The sequence below is a fragment of the Scomber scombrus genome, chromosome 1 (assembly GCF_963691925.1).
Source record: "Scomber scombrus chromosome 1, fScoSco1.1, whole genome shotgun sequence".
Classification (NCBI taxonomy): domain Eukaryota; kingdom Metazoa; phylum Chordata; class Actinopteri; order Scombriformes; family Scombridae; genus Scomber; species Scomber scombrus.
The window spans coordinates 9429730-9439853 of NC_084970.1; the positions used below are offsets into that span (position 1 = coordinate 9429730).

The 10124-nt window shown below is 39.6% G+C and overlaps 1 protein-coding gene across 1 annotated transcript in view; it reads left to right on the forward strand.

Moving 5' to 3' along the window:
* The first annotated feature begins 2342 nt into the window (after window positions 1-2342).
* Window positions 2343-10124, forward strand: part of lsm14ab (LSM14A mRNA processing body assembly factor b) — a 137669-nt gene continuing 129887 nt past the window's right edge. The window contains exon 1 of the mRNA XM_062420027.1: window positions 2343-2346. The gene's annotated coding sequence lies outside the window, so the exon portion shown is untranslated. The remainder of the gene's footprint in view (window positions 2347-10124) is intronic.

The window sequence follows — 10124 nt, forward strand, 5'->3', positions numbered from 1 at the left end:
TAATGTAAAAACACATCAAGGGTTGAGGCAAACATCTGCGCGGTGATGCTGATGGACAGGAGGAGAAAGGAGGTGTGCTGAGATGTAGGAGTGTTAAGAGAAGAAGACGAAATGCAAAGAAATAAAAAAGACAAACTACCACGCATTAATGTAACAAAACCCACACTTATCCATAACAGCAGGTAGCCTAAAAAGTGTGGATATCTAAATGAAACACCCATTATAGTAGAGAGAGAATGTATTAATGATGCACATAACTAATGACAATACTCATAATACAACTTTCTTTCTTCCGTTGGCATGAGAACAAGGTTTGTGAGCTTTTGCAGTTAACTTGTGTTGTAGTGTTGGTCCGCTTGTTCCTAACAATGCCTTCCAACACTGAGCACTGTGTTCCAATGTTGAAAACGATGTTGCCAACTCTCTTGGCTGCACAGAAAAGTCAGATGACATCACACAGCCGAGTGCAATTCAGTACGTTTCCAGTGTCAAAGTGTGAAAATCAGATCTTCTTGTAGTGGAAAAGCAACATGCATCATCATGAATAATGTAAATTTGCCTCCAAGAATCTCTAAATATAAGACAATTTAGTTGCATTTGAATGGTATCTTTCAATTATTCCACATATTCTGTACAGACATATCTAAGCACAACACAGCATTTATATCAAGTAATGCCACAAATGAAAAAGATCTAAGATGTTCCCCACAGGTGAACTGGCCTCCAACAACTCTAACCTGCAGAAATCCTCCTCATCTGTATGTCTGTTCCAGCAGTGTAAAGTTGCAATCTTCTTCAGCTATTCCCAACATTACAGCGTTGCTTCTCAAACAGAAACAACATGTAGGAGGAAAACACTGGTGCTTTCCATATCCCAGCTGGGATCCCCTGCCAGTTCAAAACAGCTTGAGTTCTTTATCAATAAAGGTGCATCACACATCAGAAGATGCGTCAACCTCTTATTTTTAAAAGAAGTATTCACTTTGGAGTAACTCTCGGAGCTTCAATAACATTGAAAGCATTTTCACATTCTCCTCTTATTTCCTTGTGGCTGGCAGCTCTCACAAACACTAAAAAATGCAGTCACTGTTTCTCTCTCCCGCTCCCTTTCAACGAGAGAGGCGAGCTTTCAATGAATCATCCCATGCTCCCGTCGTGTTCTGAACTGTGTCTTCCCTTCGTCAAGCAGTGTGAGTGATGGAAATGACAGAGAAGACACCTGCCCTGAACCACCGCTGACAAAGACGGAGAGAAAGAAGGAGAGAAGTGGAGGGAGGGAGGCACACTGCCTGATGGGAGAAACACACAACAAGGCAACAAACTTGCAGAGACTATCACTTATAGTGACAGGCTGGGAGGTGCCGTGCTATTAGCAGGCCGTAGGGTAGGCCCTGAGCACAGCCCGTCCTACCTAGGATGGATGGGCCTCTCTCTCGGGACTAAATTAATACTGGGAGTCTTATTGAATTGCTTTTGGAACAATGTCCTCCTAAGGAGCTAATCAGACAAGAGTTATCTAGGAGTGCCTGTAGGCTGGCTGGGTTGGCTGCAGCGCTGTGGCTGCCTGACAGAAGGCAGGTGCACCACGCCGACTCACAGCAGTTCATTCCCGAGCAGGACACAGTGGTGGTATTATTCATTAGACTCTGGTGATGATGAATCCCAACACTCAGAGTTTCCAAAGAGAAAGTTTTTCTCAGTGCACAAAAAGTAAAGAAACATGATCAAGCAGTAAGGTTTTTGTTACCATGTTCACATTATTTCAGTTGTTTAGATAAAAGCGAGTTAGTTTGTTTCCTTTTTAAACATGCATTAATTGTTGGGTTTGTTTTTTCTGGCCACCTACGTGCAACCCCACAAGCTGTAAATACAACATTGACACTGTCACTTTATAAAGTTTATATGGCGAACATGTTAGTCAACAGTGGCCTATTTACACATCCAGCAGGCACAGAGTAACATTAGCATTGATTTTGTTTCTGGCCACCTGGCAAATGTAAGTCCAGTATTCACTCAGCTTTTAATTCTGTTTTTCTCTCCACAAACTCCAGAGGGAAATATCCGGCTCTTTAACTGCTAAGTACTGTGTTCACAAGCTAGTTGCTATGTTTGCCATTTAGTGCTGAGCAGGGTTGTACGGTGGTTTTATCCATTAAAAAAAGAAAAAAAGAAAACAGTCTGTTATGATGTTGAAAGAAAGATGCCAAAATGCTCTGTAGAACTGAACTGGAGCAGGTCTGTAAGCCCAGCAGCCCTTTCACATTACATTACGTTCATCCACTGTTAATATAGAAATATTCATTAGTGCAGATTTTAAATATTGTAATAAGAAATGTATTATTCTTATTGAAGAAAACAAATTGTCGCACAATGGAATACAAGCTCTCGTGAAAGGTTTATGGTTGCTGACTTGCAAAAAATGTTCACATTGCTGAACAGTTAAACAAACAGGGATGGGAATTTTCCAGATTTTCCATTCTGAAAATGTGACCCACAGCAGAAACAAATAGTTGAGTAATTGATTGATTGACAGATTTTTTTTTTTTTTTTTTTTTTTTTTTTTTTTTGAAACTACTTGGTTTATGTATTAATCATTCAAGTTCTCTTCAAAGCAGAAATGCCTGACCTTCTGCACATTCTAGCTCTTGTAATTTGAGGATTTTATGTTTTTTTCTGTTTTCATATTATTTTGGGGTTTGTCAGACAAAACAAGACATCCAATCATGTTACGCTGGACATTTTTTAAGCTGATTTTTGTTACCATTCAATGTCAACAGCTAATAATTTAATCAAAAATAGAGTCTTAATCTGACTAGACCTGTAGTAAAGGATTAAACAATTAATAATGTGGTCTGTAAATTGTCAGAAAACTGTCTCATGTGACTTCAACCTGCTTGTTTTGTCCAGCCAGCAGAAAACCCAAAGCCCTCCAGCTAATTCTCAGACTCGGGAAGTCATACTCAATAAATGACTTATGGTTAAGTATGTAGGGTCAGGGTATGTGTGTGTTTGAGTGGGTGTGTGGGGGGTCTGCACTGTGTATATTGTCTTGCTTTTTCTTCCTTTTGTTAATCACATGCCTGTTTAAAACCTAATTCAAACAGAGGCCTACAAACCAGACGGATGCAGAAGATCTTGAATTTAACTTCCAGACCAACCAAAGAAGATCCAAACTGTCTCTTATCACAGCACTTTGCTATTCATGTAAACAGTAGCTTCACAGAAGTGGAGTAATGGTCCATATCAGAGGTATAAACTAACAGGATATGGTCAGAACTGAAACATAGGGGAAAAGCATCACTGAGACCACACACAAACACAAGTGAACCATAATGATGTGTGAGAGAATAAACTCTCTGGTTGCATGCACAATAGAAAGCCAGCGTTACTTATGGCCACTTAACACAAAGTGTTTTTAGCCCGCATCAGGCCAGCCTTGGAGAGAGCAGTGCCTCAGGCCACCCCCAGCCTCGGCTCTGTCTAACCCTCTGGAGGGCAGCAAGCACATTCAGACTCTGATTCACTACACAACACAGATATATCATAGGCTAACTGGCCCATAACATTATATCCAACACAGTGACTCTGGTCGTTCTTGTGGAAATGTGGCTGATGAATACTCCATAGAGGAAGTGGTATTATATCATCCACTGGTGCATTACATCACACATCAATGTCTGTTCTCAGGTCTTGATGAGTACTACTGCATACATTAAAAAAAAAGTTGGTGTGAGCTGCAGTTGAAGGCTACAATTGCCCCTAACACACCTAAATCTGTACAGTCAAGTGAATTGAGTTGAGCTGAATTCTGGGTAATGTAGGCACCAGGCTTTGAAAAGGAAGAAGAACGCGTGAAATAAAAATATGATATCTCGTGTTCTCCTGCATCGGTTTTAATCTTATTGTGAGTCTTCACTCCTGTAGGTGGTCGAGGTGTAGCTAATTTTAACCGCTTAAATATAGTTAGGAAGTTTAGTCCAATCGTGAAATGATTCATGGGTTAAGAAAGAAGAAAAAACTAAGTTCTGCCACACAAATGTATATTTATTTAAGGGATTTTTACTTTATTTTCTGTGAACTATTGGATCATTTTACCTCTTTGGGCTTTAAACAGTTTAACAAACAGATTTAACATCTAACATCTGAGGTATTTAGAGGGAAAATGTCTATTTGGTTTCACTGCTCACAGCTCATAGACATCTAACAGGGCTCCAAGTAAACAGTGCTTTTTTGTACAGAGTTAAGCCAGAAAAGCAAACCTGCCAGGTGAATGTAGAGGGGTAAAAAGTACAATTTTCCCTCTCATGTAGTGGAGTAGAAGTATAAAGTAGAATTCAATGCAAAGAACAAGTACTTCAACAATGTACTTAAGTACAGTATAAGTAAACGTATTTAGTTACTTTCTACCACTTTAATCGGTAGCAGATTATGCCTTAATTTATCAAATGAAAGCTCATACGTGGAACTATGTACAATGATTTTTAAGCTTTTGGTGTTTGCAAAGTAAAATCTACACGATTACTTGAAAAAGGTCTGTTTTTCCTCCATGTGGTATGAGTTTAGGGATTATTTTACCACCCACTGTTCTGTTTACTGTAAAAGAATTAAAACTCAAAGGACATGATGACACACTTAACTGCGTCATTCTTTGTGTAGCTCTAACAAGAAAACCCACCACCATTCAGCGTATGAAAACTGGATTTTCACCAACTAAAGTTGGTGGGATTGCATGTTGTGACCATAAAATGTCATCAGCCAGCAGCCTCAGTCCCTATCAGGCAGTCTGCTGCACAGAGCACTCTCCCCTAGCCTTGGGCGCTGGCCACACTTGCTGGCACCCCCACCCCCCTTTCTCTCTCTCTTTCTCTTCCTCTGTCTGTCTCTTTTTCTCTGTCTCTCTTTTACCAGGCTGCAGTGACCCACCCATCCCTCCCACTCCACCCCACCCCACCCCACCCCTCCCCTCCCTGTCACCCTGAGGCGCTCGGCTTCCATAGTGTCAGTGCTGAGGCCTCAGTGTTGACAAAGCAGCGGGCCTTCAGAAGACACATCAAACCCTGTCCCTCCTCTGTGCTGTTAGGGAGCTCAGTGCACAACAAAAGGACAGGGACTCCAGTTTCAGTCTCAGGCCATTACTAGTCTCAACAACACGGCTACAGACAGAATAATACCCTTGAGGATGCTGAACATACCACGAGTTACAAACACGAGCCGGATCAGCTCAAACCGTTCAAGATGAGATCTGTGACTGACTGTTGTCCTGATAGTGTTGTGATGGATGATTGTAAATATAAAGCATAAGTCAAGGCTGTGGGTTGATGCCATCATGACACATGCACTCTAATGAGGACTGTGGGTGCTCTGCAGTGCCAGGGACTTCCCCGAAGGCATGTAGAGCGGGGAGGAATAGTATGTGATGCATACCAGATGTGATTGGAGACATCACACTGTTCACGTTGTTACTGCTAACCAAATAGTAGCTGCAACGAAGGCAAAAGATCATTTTTCCTCTGTTCACATATTCAAGGCATGATGCTGGATGTGTGTAACACTGTTTAAAGCCAGAAGCAGAATAACACATTTCAGGGGATTTTTTAAAGAATTTCAGAGAGCGGTTAGGAGAGTTTGATGATGGATACGACGAGGGACACAACACAAAGGCACCATACAGACTAAACAGACTAAATGCTTAATTTCTTGACATTTTGTAAATATATCCTTTACACCCTCACATCATAATTCAACTCCTGTACCCACATACATACATTTGGTAAAAAATGACAGTGATCATCCTTGAAGCAGATGAGAAAGGCCTCTATTACCCACAGGCCTTCTTCACAGGTACCAAGCAGTTAGTTACAGTTTGTATATATTCTGTGATTAGAGTCTCAGACCACATGATGGCAGCAAAAGAGATTCTTTTAGCCAAATCTCAAATACTTGAGATTGGCCATGATTTCTGTCCTGTACCTGACCATAAAAGTGGTGTGATGATTTGATTTATAAGATCAATTCAATTCAATTCAAATCAAGCCATCAGAAGTAATAAGTTCATGGTTAGACTGTCACTCAGCTACCCTTTGATTAACCTTTGTCATTCCTGCTTCTACACCACATTGTATGTGCTATGCATGAATTAATTCAATCTAAAGAAAAATGTTCCCTTTTCTCTAATCTTTGCTTTATATATTTTTTAAATACTTGATATTTTACCTCCTTTGTACAATAGTTTTTATATAAGAAAAGCTCACTTTTAAAATGCTCACAGTTTTATGGGAAATGCAATGAAAAAATCCAAAGGAGTAAACAGACTGTGTTGGGGTTACTCAGCATTTTTCCAGTTGGTAAATATTCACTAAATGTCTCATGATGTTCTGAGTACACAAAAACCAATAACTTGACAGCATCGGGGTCATTGCAGTTTTACCTGTATAGGATTGACTCATAACAGCATCTCTCAGACATACACAGAGAGTACTCTCTGTGTTTTTCGGAAACTTAATTGCTGGCATTAAACACTTGAGGGAATTCTGTGCTGTGCTTGTTGGGTGTTTGTGTGCAACACAACCCCACACGTTCTATTAATAAACTGACACCCTCTTACCCTCCCTCTCTCTCTCTCTCTCTCTCTCTTTCTTTCTCTGAAATAATGAACAATAAGTGTCGCTGCTGCACCTCAGACACACACCAACATCAAGCAGAATGTCAAATGGCTGGAAGAACGGCACGATTGACAGCAACCGGGCTCTACAAAGCATGCAGATTACTATAAGCAAGTTCTGAATGTTCTTTTCAAACTTTTTCTTTTTCCACATGCCAGAGGGGAAAGTAGGAGTGTTGATCTGATGCGAAACGCTTGAAAGAGATTCTTGCAAATGCTGGCGTTTAGAGGGAGGGTTGTGACTGTATTGTACCTACTGTTTCCACCTCAGTGCATTAGTACAGTTTGTGGGTGACCTTATGTAGATTTTTTTTTTTAAAGAAGGGAAAAAAGACAGATATTGGCTAAATGTCCTGGGGCAATTAGTCACTTACTAGAATATTAGGATTTTAAAAGATTATGAATAAGACAAACATTCAGTGCTGTTCATTGGAAGATTAGAGCAAACAGTTACATATTTAATGATACCATAAAAAATTGTAACGTGCTATTTTAGAGCACTAAATAGATGTTTTAACAGTAAGGCTCAGGTGGGAGCTGAAATCTCCTACTGTAAATGTGTTCTACTAACCTCTATATTTTTATCTACATTGGTCTCCCAAATTGCCACGACGTAGATATAAATAACCAGATATTCCATACAATGATCGTCCAGAGTGATGGTTTATGCACAATATTTCTGCTAACCAGCAGATGGTACTATGTTCCACCTTACTGTGATCCAGCATCATTATGTATAGAATTAACAGAACTACTGATTCTTCAGTGTGGGACCTTGACCTTGTTGCATAATCTGTTTTTTCCAGAAGAAAAAAAACATGATTGCAGACACACACATTCAGTTCAACAAAACAGGTCTCATGTGTCTCAAGTATTAAATCATTTTTAAATCATGAGGTGTTTGACTGAATCTGAGTTAACCTCAAAAAAGTTCTTGTATTTATGAATTTCAGTCAAAGTAATTGTAAAGAGAGAACATTTTTTGGTAATTTAAGTAGAATATATAATTGGTTATTCTCATTCTGAAATAAACATACTACCTGCTGTCATTATGTAATTGATATATGGTTAAAAAATAATCATAATGATAATAATTTTTAAAGCAGATATAGAGAAATGCACAATATTGTCATCTTTAGGCAAAAGTACCTGGAGACAGTTATTATTCTTTTATGTGTAGACTTTGAAATGTTGACTGATTTTCATTTTTTTTCTATTCATATACGAAAATGAATAATTATTATTGGCTTAAAATCTTAACTCAGATTTTAAATCTATCTGAATTTGACTTGCACAATTTAAGAAAGGCAAACATTTTAAATACGTTTGAGATTGAGTGGAATAATCCTTTAGAGCAGAGCCGTTATCTCTGTCTGCTCCTGCATCAATAATCTCATTACCTGGGTCAAATAGTACAATCAGATCTGCATTTTTCCCCCCCAGAAGAATCGAAAAGAAGTGTCTTTTTTCATCATGGCGACATGTTTGTGTTGTTGAAATAAAATTTTTAAAAAAAATAAAAATAAAAAAAAAAGCTGGAGTGTCCTTTCACCTGCTGAGGTGCTGGTCAGGAGGGCAGCTGTTTGGATCTGTTGTGAAATCTCAAAGCTTCATGCAAATCCTCAAGTTGACCTACTTCTTCCCTTTCACATAGACACTCCGCTAAAATCCATAAATTAAGGAAATTAACTGATGGGGCCCGGGGCCACTTTGTAAGCTATTTAAATCTTTAAATTTACAACATCCCTGCATACTTCATGTAATTGAACTAACTCCGGGCTTGTTTCCTTTAATGAGAAAAAAAACTCAGTTTCCCCTCCAGTTTGTACCTCTGGAAACAACAAATCTGTGCCAGAGGGGAAGATGGGAGAGCTCTGAGGCGCACTGAGGTCTGCCTAATTATGAAGACTTGGCCCGCTTCAAGGATGGAGACACATTCTCACACTCCCACCAGTCCTGCTGTCAAACATCTCCTTCACCACTTTTGTATTTCCTATTTAAATACTCATCATTTCATATTTAGGCTTACTTAATGCAAAAGCTATATGATATCTAATGATAATCCCTAGAAATCAAAGGAATCATTATGGGTTATAAAAGGTCATAATAATACTAATAGGTAACTGTAATGTTCCATAGGATCTATAACACATCATAATTTCTGCCAGCTAATAAACAATAGAAATGCATCCCAAATAGTGAGTTTATGTTCATCTATTTCCTGTGGGCCAATAATAAGTTCCTACACTGGTTGGCGCCAAATATCAAGAAACGAATATTACACTTCTCTCAGGATGCTGGTACAGAGTAATTACTGGGCTCAATGTTGCATCAATTATTCACAGTTATTTACCCGCAAATAAACAAACATACAAATAAATAAATAATGGTCTCCTTGGTGTGAGCACCTGCTTGACTCCCTTTCCCCTTCACCCGGTTCAAAAGTGGCGCAACACTTTAGCGCTTCATCACTTCTATTTGTGTCTTTATGTGTTGAAAAATAAAAAATAATCAGCCAAAATCTTATTTTGCAAAAGTCTGGAGGCTGCCTGCTTTCACTGGAGACTGAGGAGGGGGGTGTTCTGGGCATATATCTCCATCTAAGCCCTGCGCTATAATTGAAATGGCGCATTTGGCTGCAGGCAGGTTGTGAGGGCGCTTTCTGCAGCAGCAGCATGCATGCATGTCCATAGACGTCATTTGATTTTAATGGCCTGCAGGAAATTTGGCGTTACAACTCCAGACATTAAGGCAAGAGAGAGAGGGAGAGAAAGAGGGAGCGGGGACACAGAGGGAAATCACCGCATGAAAGATATTGGTTCAAGGATATCTCTTCATTTTCAACATATTTTTTCTACTGAGACTTTATCAACAAGTTACTGCGCCTTTATTATATGTTGCCTGAGTGAAGGACTATGGCAGCCCGCCTGGCTTTAAACTTTAAATTTAGGCTGGAGCTGGAGATGGAAATGTATGCCTACTAGCTGGAACTGCCTGGGGAACTATTACATCAGACGAAATGACAATGATTAAAATCTGCTTTTTGCTACTCTAAATCTATTGAGCGACTGACAGTTGCCTGTTGGGTTTCCTATCCCCCTCTAAATCACAACTTCACACCGTTAAAGGGAACGGTCTGCTTTTGCCGGGGAAAAAATAAGATAACTTATTATATCTGTGCAGTCATAATTTAGAGAATAGGGGGGTATCACGTTTTTCTTCCTTGAGAAAATTGCCTGGGCGAGAGAGTGGAGTTGAGCTAATTGTAGCCTAATCCCTGGCCCAGAGGCGCTTGGGCAGCCCGGAGCAAGAATTTTCTTTTTTAGCTCTGCTCTGTTATTTAGAGACGGATTATTGGCTTTCTTCTTCTCATAACAAACCACAGGGGCAGTTTCATTTAGGCAAAAAGGCAGACAAGAAGCCGAAATACGAAGCAGGATACCAACAAGAGCGCACATTTTTA